Source organism: Anabrus simplex, chromosome 2 (assembly GCF_040414725.1).
Source record: "Anabrus simplex isolate iqAnaSimp1 chromosome 2, ASM4041472v1, whole genome shotgun sequence".
In the NCBI taxonomy this organism is placed as follows: domain Eukaryota; kingdom Metazoa; phylum Arthropoda; class Insecta; order Orthoptera; family Tettigoniidae; genus Anabrus; species Anabrus simplex.
In genome coordinates, this window is record NC_090266.1 from 474,524,568 (window position 1) to 474,551,670 (window position 27,103).

Here is a 27,103-nt window from a genome sequence, read left to right on the forward strand (position 1 = left end):
ATTAGCGAGGTAATTCATGTTCATTTCTTTACATACAGACGTCCGACTCGTTGGCTGAATGGTCAGCGTACTGGTCTTCGGTTCAGAGGGAAACGGGTTCGATTCCCGGCCAGGTCGGGGAATTTAACCTACATTGGTTAATTCCAATGGCCCGGGGGCTGGGTGGTTTGTGCTGTCCCGAACATCCCTGCAACTCACATACCACACATAACACTATCCTCCACCACAATAACACGCAGTTCCCTACACATAGCAGGTGCTGCCCACCCTCATCGGAGGGTCTGCCTTACAAGGGCTGCACTCGGCTAGAAATAGCCACACGAAATTAAAATTACATACAGACGAGACAGGGAGAAATGGCGGATTTGGGCTGTTCATCCGTGAACTTAAGAGCATAAGTAGTTGATTAAACGGTTTTGATCAGGATCGTGAATTGCTCTGTTTTAAAATCATGGATAAAGAGAATATCAATAGGGATAGGGATATAAGCCTAAAAACAAATTGTCGGTACTCGATGGGCTGTATGAAATCACGTGTACAGGCAGCAATATCCAGAAATGTTTCATAATTCCAGGTGACGGAAGCGTTTTGGGAGCTCACGGGGAGGGTACAGCTTGCAGTAAACATGCAAATTGAGGACGGTGAATTTACCAAAAGAGTGGTCTTTCTTACCAGGGCAAACAGCAATTTGGTGTCTTGTGAGTCCCAACGACCTTTGCATTAGGTGTATAGCACTACCTGGAATTAGCGACCTATCTACTGCACAATTAAATCTTATGTCAATTATCCATTAAGCCCTTAACTAAATAATAAGGAAAATTAATTTTTACCAGCATACAATCCAAAGCAAATATTTCCCAGTCGGGCACATAAATGCCGTATGAAATAGTTTCGTTAGTCATATGAATAGGGTTATTGAACAGATTGTGCCCTATAAATATCGAAAACAGATCTCAGATCCGGAACACTACAACAGGGAAATTTGACTTCTTAAAGGGAAAGGAGGGAAAGCGTTTAAGAAAGGACACTTAAAATCTGAGCATATGAATAGATTTCACAAACAGTCTAAGAACTCGCTTCTGAAAAGAAAGCTGCTCGTGATAAAGCCATTAAAGGTATACATTCGTCCAGGGAAAAGGGGGTAGAAATATCTCTAAATCTTGTCGGAAGAAGGAAAGTTTTTTTTAGTTGTTTTACGTCGCACCGACACAGATAGTTCTTACGGAGACGATGGGACAGGAAAGGGCTAGGAGTGGGAAGGAAGCAGCCGTGGCCTTAATTAAGGTACAGACCCAGCATTTGCCTGGTGTGAAAATGAGAAACCACGGAAAACCATTTTCAGGGCTGCCGACAGTGGGGTTCGAACCTACTCTCTCCCGAATACTGGATACTAGCTGCACTTAGGCGACTGCAGCTATCGAGCTCGGTGAAGAAGGAAAGCTACCAGCTATTATGTGTGTCAGTGGTAATGTCCAGAAAAGGCTGACTCGTGAGTAACTACTGACAATCTAGTTACAGTTAAAGAATTAAATAATTTTATGGAACCTTATAGAAGCAGAAGAGCTTGGGGATAGATTTTTAACGTGGAGGCCGGTAACAGGTTAATACATGCACGGCTGGTAGCGTTTACCCTAAGACGTATTAACTAACACAAATTGATATACAATCACATAGGCACACAATCCACCAGTTCGCTCACTCTCTCTCTTTCTCTCTCTCTCTCTGTTCTCGCTGTTCAGTCACCTTACTTATTCAGTTTGACACTTACGAGCTAAAATAATCAAACTACATACACTCCTATAACTGTCACTCGGGTCAAAGAGCAGTTCAGTACTAGCTCACTGTACACTCGTGACGTGGCGGGTCACCTAAATTGAACATTAATAATTATTCGCTTAATTCACTCTCCATAAACAACATATATTTGGCACCACCCTTCAAGAAAATGGGTAAAAGACAACAACAACAACAACAATAATAATAATAATACTAATAATAATAATAATAATAATAATAATAATAATAATAATAATAATAATAGATAGACTTTAGATGCTCCCAGGTTTGGCGTGGACGGGACACTGACCATTAAGTACAGACCAACTAGGAAACTAAGGATCATTAATTAGAATTTATGAAAGTACCAATTGAATTTACGATTTATTAGGATGGTAAATGTGACGGCGTATTTACGAAAACTGAACTTAGGGAAACAAAATAAAAATTGAATGAAATGGAATTTAATAAAATGAACTGCTACGCGTAGACTTGCAGTAATTTCTACCATTGGCTCGCCATTTGTAGATTCTGGTATCTGGACACGTTCGACGTGGGAGCTGTTGTTTCCTGGTTCTCTCGTACTGTCAGTGTCATTTTTCGTATTAAGTACCGGTCCTATTTCCGTTTCATGCATTGCCCAGTAATTGCACAACGAATTTCCTGACCTTAATACTTCCTATAACACTCATTACATAATGTGGTAACGAGCCCTGATTTCCAATATCAAAACCAACTTGGGTTGCGTTCATGGAGAGAATAAACTTGTATTCTTCCGTATTACAGAAATGTTGCGTACCTAAACATATAACAAAAATGATTACTGTTCGGGACAAGTCAAATCCGTGCTCTCACTAACTTTATCTTTCGTCATTGAGATAACCAGTATTCAATGAGAGTGTCTTTGTGTGGTGCTCTAATCAGATGTGAAGTGAATTTGTAAACTAAACGAAGAACATCCTCTTGTTATCTCCCATGTTTTCTCTCATATAAAAAGATAGACGACAAAGATATTCTTTGTCTTTCAACAGACGCTAAGACACTCCTGAGCTCTTGTTGTTGAAGTATAGAGACTCCAAAATCTCCCTCCATCTCCCATATGACATGGGCCAATGTGATCTGATGTTATACCCCTTATTCGTTCCGTCACTGTATATCCATCATCGTGTTTCGTAACGATCATCCAAATAGGTTGAACGTTTGCTGGCGGTAACAAGTTTCAAAAAGTGGGAGTTGACAAATCCTAATTGCCTCGCTCGAAATTGATGGGGACATGGTAAAACTGTAATATCGGTGACATCATTTTCGTGGTAAAGGGCTAAAATTAGCATGGCGTGTCTAGTCGACTGACCTAGGACTACTGGAAATTACTGCAAGAGTCATGTGCAATACTTTACTCAAGACTCAGCTCGCTCAGTTTTTGTTATTGCCGTGATACAAGAAATGAGATGATAATATGCGCATAATAATTTTAAATGACATAGCACAAATTAAATGAAAACATCTTACAGATTAATTGTACAGTACAGTTTGATAATTTTATATGCATGCTATGATGTTCAAAACATGGCACACTATACAATGTTCGCGACCGCAACGTCACAGTTTATGCACACGCAACCAGTCCCACAAGTCTGTACGTGGTACAAGGTTCGGACACCCACCGTAGTCTTTACCCACTGCCCCACGTCACTGAGCTGCACTGTTCCTCCTTCACCATTAGCTCACAAAAAGTGCTCCATCGACACTGTAGGACGCTGATCCAGTATTCCACACCAGTACACATCACTGTCTCGCAGACTGAATCACTACAAGAACTGAGCTCAAAATGAAACCTCACAAACTCGTCTGGCCTGTCTTAAATAGAGAAACCGCCCTTACATATGCTTCGCGAAATTTGAAGCCCCTGGATCTCTCTGGGAACGGTCTTCAGTGATGTAACTGCCGATGACTGTGGTGGTGGTGCGGGCTAGCACCTCTCGATCCCGCCGGGCAGAGTGTTTCAGACGTTTGAGGCGCTGGCCTTCTGACCCCAATTTGGCAGGTTCGATCCTGGCTCAGTTCGGTGGTATTTGAAGGTGATCAAACACGTCAGCCTCGTGTTGGTAGATTTACTGGCACTTAAAATTACTTCTACGGGACAAAATTACGGCACCTCGGCATCTCTAAAATCCGTGAAAATATAGTTAGCTTGGCGTAAAACAATTATTAATGTATTAATATTAGTGGAGAGTGGAATCTGGCAACACTGTAACCACATGTAGGGTAACTACCTCTGTCAGCACACATTGTTCGTGCTGTGCAGTTGGTGCAGTGGATAGAGTTTTGGGTTATCATGCAGGAGGTCGAGGGGTCGAAGCGTATATTTTTTAATTCGTAAATGTAGTCCAGGTGGTATGGTATCTGGCATCTTAAACGTCAACAGCGAATAAATTCACGCCTACGACTTGGAAAGGGCGTCTTTCAAAGCTTCTTCTTCTTCTTCTAACTCTGTTTACCCTTCAGGGTCGGTTTTTCTCTCGGACTCAGCGAGGGATCCCAACTCTACCGCCTCAAGGGCAGTGTCCTGGAGCTTCAGACTTTGGGTCGGGGGATAGAACTGGGGAGAATGGCCAGAACCTCGCCCAGGCGGCCTCACCTGCTATGCTGAACAGGGGCCTTGTGGAGGGATAGGAAGATTGGATGGGACAGGCAAGGAAGAGGGAATGAAGCGGCCGTAGCCTTTAGCATTTCATACCATCCCGGCATTTGCCTGGAGGAGAAGTGGGAAACCACGGAAAACCACTTTCAGGATGGCTGAGGTGGGAATCGAAAACACCTCTACTCAGTTGACCTCCCGAGGCTGAGTGGACCCCGTTCCAGTCCTCATACCACTTCTCAAATTTCGTGGCAGAGCCTGGAATCGAACCCGGACCTCCGAGAGTGGCAGCTAATCACGCTAACCACTACACCACAGAGGCGGACGTCTTTCAAAGCTGACCAATGAAAACGACGTACCATACCATCTGAACTACATTTACGAAATAAAAAACATACGCCTCAACCCAGTACCGACCCTTCGATCTCCTGCATGCTAACCCACAGCTCTATCCACTGCACCAACTGTACAACAAGACAGGTTATGTGCTGACAGAGGTAGTTACCCTACATGTGGTTACAGTGTTGCCAGGCTGCCACTCTTCAACGTCCTTTTTCTGTCAGATATACTCGCAGGACGAAGTTTTGTGAGAGACATTTTTTTTATTGATGGCGTGTGAGGAGTCGCGCTGCGATGCCCGAGTGCGCGAATTTAGTTTCGCACTGTATATAGAAGCAGTGAAAGAAATTTCCCGGATTAATCATAGACAATATGGTTAAAGGAAAGGATTCTTATGCGAGAACTTGATTTTGGACCTCTTTCAGGATATTAGCGTGTCACTAGGCAAATACGAGCAAACAATGAAGTGTTGATTATTTATTGCACTAGCCTCAATTGGTTTCTCCCGGGCAACCCTGAAAACACATCGCTGGATGTGAGTCAGTTATGTACATTGCTGGATGTGAGCCAGTAATGTACATTGCTGGATGTGAGTCATTCAAGTTTTCCCGCTCTTGTAGCACTTAGCAAGGGGTAGCAATACACGCTTTTGAAGATGCAAATGGAGGTCCCCGAGATCGTCTGCGAGGTCTGTGAAATGAAAGTGTGAAGTCTATAAGACCAAAACAGAAGTGCATTACTTTTATGAGCTTACTCAATATTTCCTTGAAATATGCATCTCTGGCTTAATTTGTTCAATTTGTTTATAATCATCTTTTATTTTCATTGTCAGACACTTACATTGGACCGTACCATAATATCATATCATAAGATTTAGAATAAATTTCATTTTTGAAATAAATTGAAGTGTGGCGTTTTTCGTGCTGTTCAGTGTACTATACGCGCACTTTTTCTCGAGCCCTGAGCTCCCTAGTGCTGAATCGGTAGACCTCGGTTATCTTCGACATCCATATTGGCAACCTTTGAAACACAAACTATGAATCGCTTATTCAGCGCTGTGCGACATCTGGCGTACACTTTGCAAACTAGTACTGTTGTTGTTTACACAGCAAAGCCAAACTATATAATTCATGCTAGTAACAAGATTCGCATTGAGAAATGTTATATAATGTTAAATAATGTATGTGTGACACAATTGTTGACGTAAGATAATAAATGTTTAGAAAATTCATATCGATCGATCATATTAACGATTCAATTCAGATTTCATTTCCATCCAGTTGGCAGTATAACCGGAACTGGCAGCACTCCCTCCTTGCTCCGTACCCCGTATAAATCGGGCTCAAGAAAAAGTGCGCGTATAGTACGTAAACGTTGACGTTATTATAGTTCAAAGTGCAAAAGCATTCGATGCAGTATCTGGTACGAATATTGGTTGTAACAAACACTAATCCAGAAATTTATAACAGACCGCAGGTAAAGAAGTGGGAGGTAATAACTACGACTAAGTTTCTATAAAGCCGGAGTAATACTGAGTACTTTCATTTATAGCGTTTATCAACGAATCAAATTCGAAGTGACTTCAGATTATTACCGGACGATTGTATAATATACAGAAAAGATACGAAGCCGCCTCTGTGGTGTAGTGGTTAGCGTGATTAGCTGCCACCCCCGGAGGTCCGGGTTCGATTCCTGGCTCTGCCACGAAATTTGAAAAGTGATACGAGGGCTGGAACGGGGTCCACTCAGCCTCGGGAGGTCAACTGAGTAGAGGTGGGTTCGATTCCCACCTCAGCCATCCTCGAAGTGGTTTTCCGTGGTTTCCCACTTCACCTCCAGGCGAATGCCGGGATGGTACCTAACTTAAGGCCACGGCCGCTTCCTTCCCTCATCCTTGCCTATCCCTTCCAATCTTCCCATCCCCCTACAAGGCCCCTGTTCACCATAGCAGGTGAGGCCGCCTGGGCGAGGTACTGATCATACTCCCCAGTTGTATCCCCCGACCAAGAGTTTGAAGCTCCAGGACACTGCCCTTGAGGCGGTAGAGGTGGGATCCCTCGCTGAGTCCGAGGGAAAAGCCGAACCTGGAGGGTAAACAGATGATGATGATGATGATGATGAAAGATACGAAACTCTGTCGATAATAGGTTACTACTTACCGATCTAAACGTACTGCACTAGCGGACACTCTGAAAATAAAATAAGTTCAAGACAATGTAGTCTCGTAAGAATAGGGAAGAAACATAGGCAATACGATTTCAATACTGTCTTAGACCAGGCGTTCTTGTGGAGAGCAACTCATCCAAATATTTAGGAATCCACTTAAAAGATATCTAATATGGGACACTCAAGTAGAAAGTGTCATTACTAAAGCGTATAAATTCTTACATTTCGCGATGAGGGTGCTAAAGGGCAAAAGATCCCAGCTGTTGGAATCGGGCTATTTTTCGCTCGTGAGACCATGCCTGATATATGGAGAAACGTATGGGACCCGTACTAAGCAGGGCTCATCAAGGAACTAGGGATGGTACAGCGAAAAGCTACAAGATTCGTGCTTAAAGATTTCAATCCGAGCAGAAGTGTGTAAAGTATGATAGAAAAATTCGAGAGAGAGACTCTGGGGGCTAAATGGAAAAGAGCACGTTTATGTGACATTCGTAATGTGTATACGAGTAAGCCAGCTTGTGAAGAGTTGAACAGTCGACTAGATAAGCATGATCCAAGGACCTTTGGTTGATATCGATCTCCGTAATTACGCACGCAATGCTATTAAAGGGAAAGAACGCTGAAAATGATTAATATTCAGATCATTAATAGAGGTCATACCGAAACTAATAAATATTCATACCATTGAGATAGATAAATTGTGTATTTTAGAATTATTCTACGAGATTTCTTTGTCTGCGACTTATTGCGCAGTATTATCCTTTGTGTAGCGGGGGCCCCGCAGATGAAGCCAAGCCAACTTAGACCCGGGAGGGGTTATGAATGGGGATTCCCTGTGACATCACTCGAGAGAAGACATCCCTCCTCAAGACTCACAGAATGAGGGGAAACTAACTTTTTCGAAACGAAATATAGGAGCCATCTTGGAATCGGACTGGCCAACTTAATTACCTACGATCTAGAAAATTAATAAAACTCAAATTAGGGGGTTGTCTCCCGATTTAAAAGGGATAAATGTCATTGGGACATTTATTTAGAGTGTTTAATGTCCTCTTCCGTGATAACTTTCAGAAGAAGAAAGAATACTGTGTGGTTTCTGCGTGGAAAAGTACTGGGCCATATGGTTATTCTCACGACACCTCCTCGAGAACGGGAGTTCACCACGCATGGTGGGGGAAGCAGAACAGATTTTAATTAATTTAAAGAGATTCACCGAAGGATAATTGAGTGGTTATGCCTCAATCGCACCAACTGGATACTGGTCACCGACCAACCGTACCATTATACCTCGAATACGCCGGGAATAGGCGCTACGCAAATTAGTGGAAGGGGTATCGCTCCCTAGTAAAAACTACTGCAGGAAGGGACAAGCGTCAGTCGGCGTTCGCGACTTATCGACGGCGAATCTATGCTCGGTTAAGCCCTCGTTAGGTCTTTGTTCAAGTGAAATTAATTCCTATTTTAAGGGAAATAATACAATTTGCATAAACAGTGTTTAGTTTTGATCTCTGTGACGCCAGTGTTAAGTTTTTGGAAAACCGTGACGTGAAAAGTCATATTATTATGATTACTATAATATAATAATCTTACGTAATCGCATATGAGATCGTGACCGGACGTTCACATTGAACGCCGTTAACCGGAGTGTGAATTAAACAGTGACGTTGTGTCTGTACAGGATTAAGTGCTAGCGGCTCCACCACCATCAAACAATGGCTCATCAACTTCAAGATGGAATGGTAATGGAAGTCATCACCGTGGTGCCCATGGAGGAGGAGTAAACTCAGGATGGACATCCCGAGTTGACGAAGGCATCATCATGTGATAGAGATGAGTACAAAGTTCTAATATCTGGCATGCATAGAAGGGATGGGAATATTTATTGTAAACTGACGCTATAAGAGATTAAAGATGTAGTCCTGTTGAAATAGAGCGCCGGAATGGGCGCGTAGTAATTAAGTCTTAGCTTAGGAAACCGACTACAGGTCTGAGTAATCGAGTATAAATAATTAAGGGAATATAATACTTTAGCTTTGCATGGGATAGAGATTCATTCAATTATTTCTTTCTTGGGAGATTCTGTTTGTTTATTTGCGTCAGAAGACCAGTAATAATTAGTTTATGGGAGTGCAGTGAGAGTAGTTATTAGAGTATTCATTAATTTGATAAGTGTATGGTATGTAAAACGGTAAGTACTACTGTATGCAAGGCACGTCACTACGATACTCAGCGGACGAATGGATAGCCTCAAATATTCCACCCTTTGAAATACTTAGATAGGGAGTGATAAGATAAATTGATTATGTGATAAAATTTACCAGGAAATGATCCTAAAGCGTGTGTCAAACATTCATTCGCGTGGATATTAATTAATTAATGAATGTATTGCCGTGTGACAATAAAGTAGCCATGTGCCGACCATCGATTAATTAGCGGTCGGTAATCAGATGTTAATTGCTGCGCGAGTGCTTAAGTGTGTTGTAATTGCTGAATAGATTCCGCACGATGACCATGTATATGGAATGTAGCGGGTAAGCTATGTAGGACGGCAGGAATAATAATAATAATAATAATAATAATAATAATAATAACAATAATAATAATAATAATAATAACGATCGGGCAAAGATTACCATTATAATACGGGAGTCGCGATGCGAGATGATATGATACTGTTGGGTAAAGGTGTTGAATTCAAGGTGATTTGCGCGAGTCATTTTAAGACCGCAGTTTATTGTGGAAGTACGTCCGAGTGATGTGTTACAGTTTCCTTTTGAAAGGGAATGTTACGCCTGTTAATGTGGGTGTCGACCCTTAGGGGAGGGTGAACCACCGTCTGGCCTTGGCCCAGGGTGTTTCTTTTTTTGTTTGAATGTCCCGTAAGCGGAGTAAGGAGGGACGTGGTTGTTAAAGGGAAGTTGGTTTCTTTGAACGGCGAAATAATGTGATTTACCTAACACGGCAGAGCTGTGTAATAATAAACAAGCGACCCGGCCGATGATGGTAATGTTTGCCAATGAATCGTTGTTAATTGTGCGAGTATAATTAGATAGGGATTACAGGACCCTGCTATCATCGCAAGAGGCTGTCAGTTCGATGCTCAACGTAGGCATTGGAGGCCTACAGTGTCAGAAGGAAGATCAAGTGCCTTTTACGTATTTTTCTTGCATATCATGTACCATGTATGTGTTTTATGTCATGTGTGGTTGTACATAAGGTCAGTGGTGGTTCTGTCCATCAGCTTGACGATGTCTAGAATAGCGAGGGTCGGTTCGATCCCAGGTGTTGTATCATATGTGTGTATTTTCATTTTTGTCGTCATTTCATTGGGAAATCTAGGTATTTATTAGAATAGGGATTGCTCAGGCGTGTTGTCGGACGCATGTTAGTTTTATGTGTTAGCGATAATATAGCCTCAGTGTTATGATAAAATTACCATTCGCTATATGTCACGATACATCGCTTCGCGATAACGTACTCGTTTCTGTCACGTATAACGGACAGAGGTCCACAAAACAAACTACAACAAGCATTTGTAAATTTTCATGTAATTCATTAGTGTTATTTAGTGCGTCATTTCCCATCATCATTAAGGTTCAATAAACCGGTTTGTGAGTTAAATATTTTAATTCGAATGTGTTCTCATTTTAGTTATGTATGCCCCGCTTCTTTTCCCCCCTTGTACGCCTTTAAGTTTACTTTTGTTCAGCGCCTATTTATTTCATACTTCTCGACCCGTGCGCGACCCTGTAGATTCCATGCCGGTGCAAATTTTGGAGGGGCGGGTGCATATGTAAAAATGGCGCGTCCAACGTGGTGCTAGATAAAAGGGCGCAAGTCAACTGTGGGGCTCGATATGTCCGTAAATAAGGGCTACCCAGATTTAGGAAATTTAGCGCCATAGTAAACATGGTGGCCGAGCAACGTGTGGCTCGAGTCACTCAACAGTGGGGCCTAAATTACGATAGCGAGGAGGATAATTGTACACGTTGTGCACCATATAAAATGGCATTTCCAACGTGTGGCCCGAAATTCCGTAAAGGGGTACCATAGCGCCATATAAAATGGCGTATCTAACGTGTTATACTGTTAAATAGGCGCGCATATCTACTTTACCCGCTATATAAAGTGACGCTCCAGGTGGGACGTGTTTTACGGTTTAATGGACGTAATTTAATGCTTAATAGGCGCATAATTATCCCACCTATCGCATACTATTAATGCGAAGATAGGGGCGTGTTGTGGTGGTTAATAGGCAAGGCATACTTGTGCGGCTTCCAGGAGTGGGCACGATTATTTTGGTAACCCGTGTCGGCTTCTGACTTTTCCACGTGAATCCCAGTTTTTATAGGTGAATATGTGTCACCTTGATGTCAATCTAAAATCGTTTTATGAATGAGAACACAGTCATGGTCCAATGATGTGGGCTGAGCCATGACATTCCCGCAAGCAGGGGCGTATCCAAAATTCAAGGGGATTAGTTCGAATCCCGGGAAACAGTGAAATGAATTTCCCATAACTGAGGTTTGAAGTGAATAGTGGCTCTTTCTTAGTGCATATCTATTCACGGATATTAGCCAGTGGTGCGTGTTTCGTCCCCAAACAACCTGCTATTAGGAAAAATATTTTATGTTAGTATAACCGTGGATGAGAAGAGGTAACCTCACGCCTACATTCCCTCTTTCGAGTGGCAGTCGGTTGATTTCATGGGTTCAGTTTGAGATTCTGATGACTTTGTGTGTTTGAAGGACCTCAATGTTGAGGGCATGGGTTGATTGACTGGCACAATACCACATGTGTTGGTATTTAAAATCGAGCCCAATTTTAGAATCAGGTCAACCGTTAACTTTATTAACTGAATTTGAGGGCTACTATTATAATCATTTTTCGGAAATTTCCCGTTGCTTTTCATATAAATTTCAGGAACCTTAATGATGTTAGGCAGTTAGGCAGCTTCAATGATAGCCGTTTTTGAGGCTTAATTTGCAATGATGATTAAAGTAAAATTTTCTTTTTGAAGCTGGAAGAACGTAAAGTTTGGATAGAGGAATCTTTTCTTTTAAAATAAATAATAACTATATTTAGTTGTGGATTGTTGACGCCGACGTTAGCGAGGGGGGGGGGTCCTGTCATCTCAAAGGATAGCGACATGGATAGTGAAGCCGTGCGGGCTTTGATGGAGGAGATTAGGGAGATGAAGAGTAGCGTGAAGGACGATTTAAAGGCAAATCGGCAGGAAATGAAGGACGATATTAAGACACTTGAAAATAGAATGGAAGAGAGCAGGAGTGCGCTTGAAAGTAAGATGGAGGAGAATAGTGCGCAGATCAGGGACAGCGTGAAGGACGATATTAAGACGCTTGAAATTGAATGCAAACAGGGGCGTGCAGAGGTCAGAGATCAATTAGAGAACTTTGACGGCAAATTAACGCATTTTGAAGTTAAATTGGAAGAAAATCGAACAGAGACCAGTAAGATGATCGAGGAGAAATGCAGTAGTTTAATGAACAAAATTCAGGAGGTTCAACAACAATGCGAAAAGTGGGCTAAGGAACTAAGCGATAAAATAGACGCGGTTTCTGAGCTCAATGCCGTTGTTGAAATAAAGGTCGAGGGAATAGTTGAGCGGCTTGATCAGGTTGAGACCAGTATCGAGAGAGACATAACTCGCGTGAATGGCGAAATCGTGGATGTCAAAGGGAAAATCGATCAGCTGAATGGTGAAATGGAACGGGTCAGGTCCAAAGCGAATGACCGCGACACGAAGATCGAAGAGATAAGGGAGCAGGTTGAGGACAATCAGACAAATATCAGGATCGTTGAAGAAAGGACGAAGAAAACATTGGCGGTAATCGAGGCCCTGGACGAAAAAATTACGTCGGTATCGCAAGCAGCGCAGTCCGATACGAAACTAGCTTTTGCCAGGATACGGAAGGAAGTGTCAGGACAAATAGTAGGAGAGACTGCTAAACAGATCCATGAATGGAGCGAAGAGAAAGGCTCGAAAATGATGGTGAAATTGGAGATCCACGAAGAACAAATTAATGCACTTCGTGAAGAAATAGAGGGAATGAAGAAATTAGACATTCGGGACGAACCACATTTCAAAATGGAAACAGCTGGAATAAAGAAAATGGAATTAGGTAGCGGATCACACCAGTTAGGCTACAGTCTGTTCAAAGAACAACTACCTGGCAACGCAGAATATAAATTACCGGCGATGGACGAGAGAACGTCGACCTTGCTTGGCCAAAATTCGTTACCTGTGTATAGCCTTTTACGTTCGGCGGATGATAAGCCGAAGAAGTTCAAACCAGGCACTAGGACCACACCAAAAAGTTTCCTCCGCGAGGTAGATGATTATATGCCGGATCATCGGGTACCAGCGGATAGGAAATTACGAGTAGTGGAAAAATTCTTGGAAGACCAGGCCCTTGAATGGTTTAAAGCTTTCCGCTACTGTTTTGATAGCTATGAAGGCTTTAAGAAGCTATTTTTGGAAAAATACTGGGGTTTGGACACGCAGCAAGGGCTGAGGTTAGAGCTTTACACGAGGAGGTACGCTTCGGGAGGACCCACGAGGTTCTGTGACTATTTCACGTCTCAGCTGGTGAAGATGCGCGAACTGGACAGCCCGCCGACAGAAAATGAGTTAATAACCGCCATTACGAGGCAATTCCCAGCTGACGTCCAGCGCATGTTGATTGCGGCAAATATTCGTTCGGCAGTGGAAGCCGAGCATGTGTTAAGACAGTTGGATCAGACATCTCACGTCGGGCACGGTCGAGCTAGAAACGTAGAAGCCATCAACACGTTAAATGTTCGAGAGGGAGATCAGTCGGTAAACCGGAGTACTCAGGTGACAAGTACTCAGACTGACGCTCAGATAGGCAACCAGAACAGAAATAATAGGGATTGGCGATCTCCGAAGTGGGAAAACCACCAGTGGAAGTATCGAAATGAACAGGGTAGGAGTCAATGGTATCAGTCAGGGAGATACAACCACGGACAAACCGGCGCACGAGGGCGACGACCTTACGAGAGAACACCCAATTCATACTGGGATAACCGTGGTCGACAGAACAACAGGCCGCGAGAATATTATCGGGGTGACCTAAACGACAGAAGAAATGAGTCACGCCGTTACGTCAGAGATCTGCGAGATACCCAGGCCGGAAACGATAGGTGGAAAGATTCGATGCAGCAGTTTGCTAAGTCGGATGAATGTCGAGGGGCAGAGAGCCTCGAACTACAGGCACATAATGCCGCGAACCGTGCCAGTAATCTTGATCCCCGCGCACCACCATTTCCAAGTGGAGGCGGAGGTCAGCTAAAAAAAATTAGGAAAACCTAGTGAGGAGATAGTCGGATTTTCGAGGACTACCGACGCAAAGGGGGAACCGTGGACATCCGTGACCATCGCGTCTTGGATAGTCCAGCCCGATGATCTCGTTGAAGATCCCGTTCAGGCATGTCCAAAACCAATTAGAGCGTTACCCGTTATCTATGTCCGTGTCAACCAGTTGCTGGTTCGTTGCCTTGTAGACACAGGCGCGAGCGTCAGCGTGGTATCTAAGGTATTAGTTAAAGAACTGGAATCGAAGCAACGTATTCCAATCATTCCGATTTCGAATATTAAGGTTCGAGGAATAATTCCGGACCGCACAACTACATGCAATAGCCAGGCCTATCTAGATTTGGAAATTGGGAACAACCTCATATCACATCCATTTATAATTCTGACTAGAATGGAATATAATATCATCATTGGAGCTGATTTTCTTCGGGAATTCAAAGCGGTCATTGACATGGACAAGAATGAAATTAGATTCAGGAACGATTCAATTCAGGGAGATGTAAGGTTGAACGACTTCGAGGGACAACACGGGGAGGAGAAAATTTGGACTATGGAGATAGAACAATTGAAACATGAAGGAGGAGATTGCTTCCCAAACTGGGATGCCTATCGGGACGAGATGATCACGGAGTTTGAAGGGATGATTTTCAAGTTAGAAGCGGAGAATGAAGGACCATCATTGGCGGAGGTAGTCCAAGAAAAGATCGACGAAGCAGAGATAGGGGAAGAAGACAAAGGCACATTACAGAAAGTCATAGAGAGACACGAAAATGTATTTGGTTCACGTCCAGGAAAAATTCCAAATTTCAAATATTCCTTAGTCGTCAACAATTGGGAACCATTCCGGCAACGACCATATCCGATACCTGAAAAGTTTCACGCTGGAGTGAAGAAAATTATACAGGAGATGGAAGATAACGGAATTATATCAAAATCACCCACACCATTTTTGAATCCGTTGGTCGTGGTGGAGAAGGGCAACGGTTCGTTGCGGGTTTGCCTCGACGCGCGAGCAATAAACCAGCGATTAATCCCAGAGTATGACCAAGCCCCGTGTATAAAAGAGGTCCTTAAGAAGTTCCGGGGCATGAAACTGTTTAGTGGAGTTGATCTGACATCATCATTTCATCACGTTGAACTTGACCCAGCCACCAAAATTTTGACCGGGTTTCTGTTTGATGGGCAAACCTACGTTTTTAACCGGTTACCTGTCGGATTGAAAACAGCAGGGTCAGCGCTCATTAGGGCACTAGATCGTAACCTCAGTGACGAAGTTAAACAGTTTACGGTGAGGTACGTGGATGACATGCTTATTGCATCAGAAACTTTGCCAGAGCAACTGGAGAAACTTAATAAACTATTAGCTGATTTAGAAAGGAAGAACTTCAAGGTGAACCTACCCAAGTCTAATTTCTGCCAAAGGAGTATCCTATTCCTAGGTCATGTGATCGACTCAGAAGGAATTATGCCCAATCCTGTTAAATTAAAGGCAATTCAAAATTTTCCAAAGCCGACGAAGGTGAAACATGTCAGGCAATTTCTAGGAATCTGCAACTTTTTCGCGGATCATTGTCCGAACTACACCAGTATAGTTGCACCATTACAAGATCTCCTCAAGAAAAACAATAGGTGGAAATGGGACCTCGCATGCGACGAAGCATTTGCTAAAGCAAAGGATCTGTTAGCCCATAGTGTAAAATTAGGATATCCGGACTATACGCAAAGGTTTATTGTGCAAACTGATGCGTCGATTATAGGAGTCGGGGCAGTACTATATCAAGAGACGCCAGAACCCGAACAGAGGATCACCTATTTGGCTTTCATGAGTAGCAAATTAAGGTCGCATGAGTTGAAATACACCGTGACCGAACTAGAGATGCTCGCGATCGTGACCGCTCTTAAACATTGGAAGAAATACATTTATGGGTACCCAATTGTGTTGAGAACGGATCACAAAGCTCTGACGTTCATGATGAAATCTGCATTAACAAGCGAGAGAGTCAGCCGGTGGTGCTTGTTTGTGCAGCAATTCGACATTACAGTTGAGCACTGCGACGGAAAGGCAAATGTAATTGCAGACGCCCTCAGTAGAAATCCAGATCCGGAACCTATCGTGGTTAACCAAATACAGTTGATAGAACAAGGGGACCGCGAAATCATAGAAAGGCTGCGGACTATTGGTGAAGAACAGCAGAAATGTCCGGAAATGAAGAAGTTATCGATTTCCTCCAACGGAGAATACAGCCAGGGACGGATGGATACCGTGAACTTCAGAAAAGGTCCGAGAAGTACCAATTTTTTTAATAGCATGCTGCATAAATTCGTGGACGAGGACCACACGCAATTCAGGATCGTGGTTCCAGCGACGTTGCAGGTTGATTTAGTTTCGCTCGCTCATCACGTTACAGGTCACGCAGGGAGAGATAAAGTGATTGCTACACTTCGGGAAACTTTTATCTGGAAAAATTTGAGGAAAACTGTTCAGCAGGTACTCCTTACTTGCGACATTTGCCAACGGGTAAAACCCAATCCATACCTACTTAAGCAAAAACCGAAGCCGTTTTTGCCAAGTAAACCTCGGGAACTGTTCGCTTTAGACTTTTACGGACCACTTCCCAAGGGAAAGAGAGGGCTTCAATACATTTTGGTATGCGTGGATGTGTTTTCAAAATTCGTCACTCTCTGTCCAATCCAGAAGGCAAACACTAGAGCCGTCATGAATCAGTTGAAGACTAAAATCATACCACGTATGGGCAAGCCCGAATGTGTCCTCACTGATCATGGGTCGCAGTTCACATCGGGAAACTTCAAACGAGACATCGACAACTTAAATATCAAACATCATCTAAGTTCAATTAGGCATCCGGAGTCGAATCCCGCAGAACGGATAATGCGAGAAATCGCAACGTTTTGCCGTATTTACTGTCCTAGACAACATTGGCGTTGGGTGGATGTGATTCCTGTTATCACAGAAAGTATCAACGGCACTATCCACGAATCCACCGGCCAAATTCCGTCAGTGATTCATTTCGACAGTTTTCCGAAGAGACCATGGCACGAGTTCTTAAAATGTCCGCAGGATCCTAAACTATCGGTTGAACTATGCATACAGGAAACAGCAAAACATTTGAAGGCCCAAGCAGAACGAAGACTTTTTCGAAACGAAATATAGGAGCCATCTTGGAATCGGACTGGCCAACTTAATTACCTACGATCTAGAAAATTAATAAAACTCAAATTAGGGGGTTGTCTCCCGATTTAAAAGGGATAAATGTCATTGGGACATTTATTTAGAGTGTTTAATGTCCTCTTCCGTGATAACTTTCAGAAGAAGAAAGAATACTGTGTGGTTTCTGCGTGGAAAAGTACTGGGCCATATGGTTATTCTCACGACACCTCCTCGAGAACGGGAGTTCACCACGCATGGTGGGGGAAGCAGAACAGATTTTAATTAATTTAAAGAGATTCACCGAAGGATAATTGAGTGGTTATGCCTCAATCGCACCAACTAGATACTGGTCACCGACCACCCGTACCATTATACCTCGAAAACGCCGGGAATAGGCGCTACGCAAATTAGTGGCAGGGGTATCGCTCCCTAGTAAAACTACTGCAGGAAGGGACAAGCGTCAGTCGGCGTTCGCGACTTATCGACGGCGAATCTATGCTTGGTTAAGCCCTCGTTAGGTCTTTGTTCAAGTGAAATTAATTCCTATTTTAAGGGAAATAATACAATTTGCATAAACAGTGTTTAGTTTTGATCTCTGTGACACCAGTGTTAACTTTTTGGAAAACCGTGACGTGAAAAGTCATATTATTATGATTACTATAATATAATAATCTTACGTAATCGCATATGAGATCGTGACCGGACGTTCACATTGAACGCCGTTAACCGGAGTGTGAATTAAACAGTGACGTTGTGTCTGTACAGGATTAAGTGCTAGCGGCTCCACCACCATCAAACAATGGCTCATCAACTTCAAGATGGAATGGTAATGGAAGTCATCACCGTGGTGCCCATGGAGGAGGAGTAAACTCAGGATGGACATCCCGAGTTGACGAAGGCATCATCATGTGATAGAGATGAGTACAAAGTTCTAATATCTGGCATGCATAGAAGGGATGGGAATATTTATTGTAAACTGACGCTATAAGAGATTAAAGATGTAGTCCTGTTGAAATAGAGCGCCGGAATGGGCGCGTAGTAATTAAGTCTTAGCTTAGGAAACCGACTACAGGTCTGAGTAATCGAGTGTAAATAATTAAGGGAATATAATACTTTAGCTTTGCATGGGATAGAGATTCATTCAATTATTTCTTTCTTGGGAGATTCTGTTTGTTTATTTGCGTCAGAAGACCAGTAATAATTAGTTTATGGGAGTGCAGTGAGAGTAGTTATTAGAGTATTCATTAATTTGATAAGTGTATGGTATGTAAAACGGTAAGTACTACTGTATGCAAGGCACGTCACTACGAGACTCAGCGGACGAATGGATAGCCTCAAAAATTCCACCCTTTGAAATACTTAGATAGGGAGTGATAAGATAAATTGATTATGTGATAAAATTTACCAGGAAATGATCCTAAAGCGTGTGTCAAACATCCATTCGCGTGGTTATTAATTAATTAATGAATGTATTGCCGTGTGACAATAAAGTAGCCATGTGCCGACCATCGATTAATCAGCGGTCGGTAATCAGATGTTAATTGCTGCGCGAGTGCTTAAGTGTGTTGTAATTGCTGAATAGATTCCGCACGATGACCATGTATATGGAATGTAGCGGGTAAGCTATGTAGGACGGCAGGAATAATAATAATAATAATAATAATAATAATAATAATAATAATAATAATAATAATAATAATAATAATAATAATAATAATAATAATAATAATAACGATCGGGCAAAGATTACCATTATAATACGGAAGTCGCGATGTGAGATGATGTGAGACTGTTGGGTAAATATGTTGGATTCAAGGTGATTTGCGCGAGTCATTTTAAGACCGCAGTTATTGTAGAGGTACTGCCGAGTGGAATGTTACTGTTTCCTTTTGAAAGGAAATGTTACGCCTGCATGTGGATGGCGACCCTAGGAGGGTGAACCACCGTCTGGCCTTGGCTCAGTGTGTTTCTTTTTTTGTTTGAATGTCCCGTAAGCGGAGGAAGGAGGGACGTGGTTGTTAAAGGGAAGTTGGTTTCTTTGAACGGCGAAATAATGTGATTTACCTAACACGGCAGAGCTGTGTAATAATAAACAAGCGACCCGGCCGATGATGGTAATGTTTGCCAATGAATCGTTGTTAATTGTGCGAGTATAATTAGATAGGGATTACAGGACCATGCTTTCATCGCATGAGGCTGTAAGTTCGATGCTCAACGAAGGCATTGGAGGCCTACAGTGTCAGAAGGAAGATCAAGTGCCTTTTACGTATTTTTCTTGCATATCATGTACCATGTATGTGTTTTTATGTCATGTGTGGTTGTACATAAGGTCAGCGGTGGTTCTGTCCATCAGCTTGACGATGTCTAGAATAGCGAGGAACGGTTCGATCCCAGGTGTTGTATCATATGTGTGTATTTTCATTTTTGTCGCCATTTCACTGGGAAATCTAGGTATTTATTAGAATAGGGATTGCTCAGGCGTGTTGTCGGACGCATGTTAGTTTTATGTGTTAGCGATAATATAGCCTCAGTGTTATGATAAAATTACCATTCGCTATATGTCACGATACATCGCTTCGCGATAACGTACTCGTATCTATCACGTATAACGGACAGAGGTCCACAAAACAAACTACAACAAGCATTTGTAAATTTTCATGTAATTCATTAGTGTTATTTAGTGCGTCATTTCCCATCATCATTAAGGTTCAATAAACCGGTTTGTGAGTTAAATATTTTAATTCGAATGTGTTCTCATTTTAGTTATGTATGCCCCGCTTCTTTTCCCCCCTTGTACGCCTTTAAGTTTACTTTTGTTCAGCGCCTATTTATTTCATACTTCTCGACCCGTGCGCGACCCTGTAGATTCCATGCCGGTGCAAATTTAGGAGGGGCGGGTGCAGTAAGCAGGAGCGATAATTCGCGTAAGGTAAAACGTAAACCTCAGAAAGCTATGATAAATATTCCTTTGTAAACTGGGGAATTATAAAGTGGAATGCATTACCTGCAGCAGTCTAAGAGCCATTTCTGAAAAATATGACGCCCTTGAGGAAGCAATAACGTGCATCAGACAATGCCGTTCTATCCATTACTACCTTAATACTGGTCATGCCTCTCAGCTACGTATGGATATACAGCCAATCAGAACAATATTCTTTGTGTTCATTTTCCTACGCGTGTATGTAAAGGAAAATTGACGTTATCGTACTGCAGGAATGTTTGTTTGCATGGCATATTTACGCACCCGTAGTGCGTGATGTATTTAATGTTCTGTATGTCCTGACGCTGAAACTGCTGTAAACACGTAGTGTCTGTGTGTGAATTTGTACTCAGGAGACCGTAAATCGTTGTGTTATAACATTGGGAATATTTAAGCTGAGGATGAATTCGTATGTAATGATGCTATATTTACAGCGCTGGGTTAAGAATAAGTCATTGTACCGCTCAATCTACTGTAAATCATTGTATGTTAAAGCATTGGCAATATGATTAAATTGTCTGTGGATTTATATCTTTTATTATGGTGGCTACTTATAACGGGATTTTTTGTAAATATTTTTGCGAAATTTTAAAGTGTCTGCGTTGTAGTTATTTTACTTACATGTATGTGAATATTTTAAAGTATTTTCCCCAAATTTCGTACTCTGTATGTGATTGCTTTTAATAAATAATTGCCTTACATTACGCGTGCCATTTTAATTGTGAGATATTCGTTTCATGTTTAAGTGCACTTATTTTTAATTCTTCTTTTGTTATCGCGAAATTTCATATTTTGATATAATTTCTTATAATATTAGGTCTTCCTGTTTTTCTTTGTTGTGTTTTCGTTGTTGTGTAATTTATGTTTGAATGTTCCTTCGTTATTATACTACCGTAAGTAAGAATTGCCATCAGTATATCTCACAATTGAAATATATTTAATAATAATAATGATAATAACAATAAACATCATCGTAAAGTAACCTAACTTACAGTGCTATTCTAGAGTGTCAATATCTGACGAGATAACCATCGTAACGTTGTTTTCCTTAAATGGAGCTATACTGTTTCCTATATCTAGTAATATAGCCTTAAACGCTATAAATTTAGGTGGTAGGGGTGATTATTTCAAAAATCCATAAAGTAGCTTTCGGGAGAATGGAATTCATTCGGACATGCTTCATTCGTCGGCCGTGGACTGCCCTATGGAAATGAATCATTAATCATATGGTGAAGACACGCACTACGTATGAATCCTAAGCCTCCACTATTGACATACAAAGACCCTTCACTTTCATTTGAAAACTAGGTGTTCGCTGTAACGTGCACGTAAATACAATATGATGACAATATTCGATTCAAGACATTGAATATTGCCGGAGATAACAGGTAACAGGATCGCGGATATGCGACGACTTCTAAGGAACAACATTGTTAGTCTAACAAGAAATATTGATAATGCTCCCTTTTACCGTGTACCTTTAGCCCTTTTTGTCTATTTATTTGATGTTTATACGTAATTGCCCCGTGGGGTCAGGGTAGCACGTCAGACTCTTTCACGGAGGACCCGAGTTCGATAAGGGATTTTTAACTGTATCTGAGTGCTGGTTTGATACTCACTCAGCCTACGTGATTACAATTGAGGAGCTATTTAACGATGAGATTGCGGGCCTGGTGTAGAAATCCGTGAATACCTGTCGGGAAGATTCGTCATGCTGATTACACTCCACCTCGTAACCTGCAGGCCTTCAAGCTGAGCAGCGGTCGCTTGGTAGGCCATGGACCTTCGGAGCTGTTGCGCCACGGGGTTTTATTTGGTTAATACTGAAATAATACAAATGTGCTTTAATTTCACACTTTCATGTTACCTTCTAAATAATACGATGTTATCATAGTGTCCTTATGTTTTCATTCTAAGGAACAACATTATTATCCTTGCAAGCAATATTGATACTTCTCCCTCTTATCTAGCTATTTTTGTCCATTATGTTAATACCGAATTAATACAAATTTGGTTTAATCTCAAACTTCCTGTGACATTGGTTAAATGTTACCTTTTAAACCATACGATGTTATCATAGTATCTTTATGTGGACATTAGATGTATAGATGTCAGAAGAGAATGAAGGAACTCTGTATGTCAAGAAGCTCAGGATTCATACGTAGCGCTTGTGTTGGCCGCCTGATTAGTGATTTTTGATACGTTTAATAGTTCATGAGCCAACGGCCGTAGCCGTGTTGAAACACCGGATCCCGTGAGATCTCCGAAGTTAAGCAACATAGGGCGTGGTGAAGATTTGGATGGGTTGCCACGCGCTGTTGGTGAGGGGTAAGGGAATGGAGGAGCGGAAAGGAACTGGCCACCCTACCGTACGTAAACTCCGGCTCAGGCACACCTCTGCAGAGGTTCGGACCTGCCTTCGGGCAGAATACACCCTTACCTTAATAGTTCATGATTTATTTGAGGTGAACATCGTAGCTAAATAAACCTGTATGATTCTAAGTTGAGTGAAAAAGCGCACAAATATTTTAAAAAATCCTGTTTTTAGGTGGCTGAATTTGTTTTTCTAACATCTGGACTAATTATTAAGAACTTTCATTCCAGAAAATATCTTAAAGTACGTGTACCTTTTCTACCGAAAAATGTTCGATTTGTCTCTTTTTCAGCCACGCACTGAACTGATCGTGAACGAATTTGCTCGATCCACTGGCATGAATAATATTATCGGAGTTACTTGTAGTTCTAAATCTTATTTTACTAAGGGATAGTATAAGGTTCTAGAAAACATATGGAGGAAACAAACGTGTCCGTAGATGCTCAATGAGTTTTATCTTGCCATGAACTGAATGACGTTTTTATCTGAATAATCTCACTTCGTGTTGAAATCGAGACTGATAATTTGGCATTGCACGGTTTTTCATTTATTACGTCATTATTGCCGTTGAAAAATAATTGGGCACTATTAATTTATTCAGCTTTATATTCAATAGCATTCCAGGATACACATTGTGTGTTCTCTTTTTTAAATTGATATTATGTGAGGAAAAAACAGATAGTTTAATTTGTTCGTTACTGTCACCACACACACCCTCAATGAGCTTTGCTTTTGTACAAAGCATCTAGTTCTATTTTTGTCATGGCGTAAAGTCGTCGATGTTCGTGGCCGAAATCTAGAGCCTTAAACATTGTTTACATGTACGTTATAGAAGTTGATATAACGTAGTAATTAAAATGAACTTTATCATTTAGCACGTCGATGAGAGTAAAAACTGTATTTTACTTTTGACAACAATTTACGCTAGGACTGTAAATTTTAATATTGCTCCAAGTGACTCTTTAGATCTTTCGAGGAATGTCCACCTGTATTTGCTGTTGGACAGGTAAGTTACTACCTGCAGTTTTATCTCCCATTTCATGATGCAACATTATGTTTACTGTTAGCATCAATATCTAAATCTAATGTTCCAGTAACCGTTACATTTTGTTAAGAAGGAAGGCCATACGGTCCAGTTTCCACTCAGTTAACTGCAACTTGAAACCTTTTCAGTCTGTCGAATACACAAGTTCAGTGTAAATATTACACTATAACGTACCTGTAAAAAACACACACTATTAAACATAGAATGACATGTTTCGTTCTTAAAGGAACATCATCACATTATATCAAGTCAAACACAATATTTGGAAATGTTTATGTTATTTCTGTGATAACGGCTTGAAATTTGAAAACTGGAACTGCTTGAAGTCCTGCATACAATGCGAGGAGTTTGGAAAGCCATTGCTCTTTCATGGGCTCAAATCCAAACGGCTGCCAGTCCGCTGACTGTCCATTACGTCACGCCCCCACCCTGGTCAGGTCAATGGCACGCTGCACTTCTCCTTCAGGTGCTTTACCCCTAGTATTACCTTAGTATTATCGTTGTAGATATGTTTGCTATTATTATTATTTCTGGTATTATAATTATTTTTAAAAACCATGCAAGGGTTCTTAATGATCATGTGTATTTACTGATGTTTAACAGGGCGTATTTTTTATTCTTTGTTTAGTAGTGTTTTTACAGGTATTTTTCAGTCTAATATTTATACTTAACTTGTGTATGGACAGACTGGAAAGCTTTTAAGTTATATGTAATCGTTATAGGAGCTTCATCACAATTTAGTTTGTGTAATTTCAACGTAGTTAGATCGATTCATGTCCTTAAAGTTATGAGGTCGAGTTGCTGAACAGCTAGCTCTATGAGTATCTTGACGGAAATGTTAGGAAGAAATTTAGCAATTAGAAACAAGTTTAACACCTATCATTAATTTAATGTTAAAGGAATATAATGTGTATATGAATAATTTGCCTTTTACTCTATTCCAAGTTACACCAGTACCTGCGTACATTTTCACCTTTTAAATATACTCGCATGTCGACTATATCAAATTCATTGTTTGGATTTCACAAAGCTTAACCATCTGAAATATATCTAACATGTTATAACAATAAAATACCCAATATCAACTTTGTAATGACAACAAAAGCAACAAAAGCAGCTGTAATTAATATTTTAGTATTATCACATTTTTCTACGACCATTTTCCACTTGTGTATGTACTGCCGAGCAAAGTGTCTCAATTTAGATCTTCTCAGAGTTATTTAAGTCTAGAAGAAGAGTATTAACCATAGGGAAGACTTGCATGAACAAAACTCGACGGGTACATAAAGCTGTTATTCCAACTAGACAACTTTACAAAGCAATTAGCACAACGCGCTATACTAATTTATATACATGCTCGATTAGAATGAATATGCAAAAGGGTGAATACGACCATAGACATTAACGCCGTCGTATTTGGTAGGAACACGACGTTTTACCGTAAGAGGATGGCGCTATTCCGCCTACAGACGTTTCAGGAGGGCGCTCAAATTCAGTCTGCGTTCGGGAGATTCACAGTTCCAAGATTGGTTGTAACATGAGGGTGGGATTTCCAGTGTCTCCTGGTAGTTATCCGGAGGATGATAACGGTACATAAATACGTTTCGAATATTCTAATGTCATCCGTACTACTCTTCTTCGGATTACAGTAATCAAAACTCAGTGATATCATCAATATCTTTCCACCAAGGTGGCCGCAAATTTAATTTCTAGCAGAATATATGAGATATTGGAAACAGCCTTTCGGATTCATTGCCCTATGATTTAAGATTGCAAGATTTTAAGTTGTAATAAAGATAATATATTCATGATATTTCCCTTGCGGTAAGCATGCGTTGAATCCGGTTGGACAGCAGCTTCTACTATTGTCGAGATCCATGTATCTGGACCAGTATTGCATTAGTTATGGCTGAATTTTGGTCGTTTTTTCCTTAGCATTAAAGACTTTACGTTGTCGTCCTCCACATCCACATCCCATTGTAGAGATTGCTTCAAAGTGAATAGGCCTATTTACAACAAGTGTGAATGGTATTTAAAAGATATGAACTAAAAAATTACAGTTTTCATTTGGTTTTGCTCCCGATACACGTATAATCTAAAAGGATGGTGAAAGAATTAATGCATCCAATGTATTATTCAAAAAAATAATCCTGTACGATATCATCAATACTCATTATATGATGTTCATTGTCGTCCTAAGTGTCCGAACATCTAGGCCATTGGACCTAATACACTTTATAACAGTGGGCATTTCATTTTGGTGATCATGGTTTGTAGTCACATTGATTTAAAATTCTCCTGTGTTCTTGGGATGAAATGTCAGTAGACCGACTGATGAAATTATTAACTTCAGGTAACGGTTTTCCATTGGCTTGTACATCAGCATTCCTATCCAACCCCTCTACTTACGGGCATTTTTGACAATTTTCCACTGTATTTCTGAATGTTAATATAACATAAAGGCCTCAATCTTGTATTCGGGTTCAGCGCGTAAAATACTTGGATCTAAAAGTTTACCGAATTTCACAGGGTTATTTAACGACTGGTCAATCAGAGTGTACGCAGAGTAACACTCAATCACGCATACTCCCAAGATGATTACTAAAACAGCTAAGAAGCAAGCCGGAGTATGTAACAGTTATACCACGCCACCATTATCTTGCAGCCCTAAAAGTCGACACAGAATTTTACATGAACCACTACTATTATTGCCACTGCAAGTGTTCTGAGTGCTCGGATAATTCTTCCTATAACTACATTAAATTCGACTCGGTAGGTTTATCCATTCTACCTCTCCTATTTGACATCACTATTATAATTTCTTACTATTATTCCAGCTTTGAAATAGTACCTATGATAACGTTCTTCTCGATTTCAGGTTACTAAAAGTTGTGTGTATGAGTGGATCGGTTTAATCTGATAGTTGCATTTTTCATCTACATCAATCAGATTGTTATTTGTTGTATTTCTGTGTGCACACTCAAACCAGACTAAAAGGCAAATGGAAGCGGTCGCTGGTTGCTTCACATTTTTGTAAACATGTCGTTTAAATCGTACAGCTATGCCAAGTACACTTTGTATTACAATGAATGACATATTGTCCTGTCTGAGCAAAAATGAAAAGTTATTTATGAATAATGATAATAAGGAACCAAATACGCTGTCCTAGAAGGGGAGTTGCTAATACATTTCAACAGTAGGCCTATATAAATTTCGCATTTATCAATGGGATAGATCTCTTGTAGTCCATTCCGTTAAG

The 27,103-nt window shown here is 41.1% G+C and overlaps 1 protein-coding gene across 1 annotated transcript in view; it reads left to right on the forward strand.

Annotated features, from left to right (window-relative positions):
* Window positions 1-27,103, forward strand: part of LOC137498465 (uncharacterized) — an 88,736-nt gene that overhangs the window by 27,704 nt on the left and 33,929 nt on the right. The window lies entirely within an intron of this gene.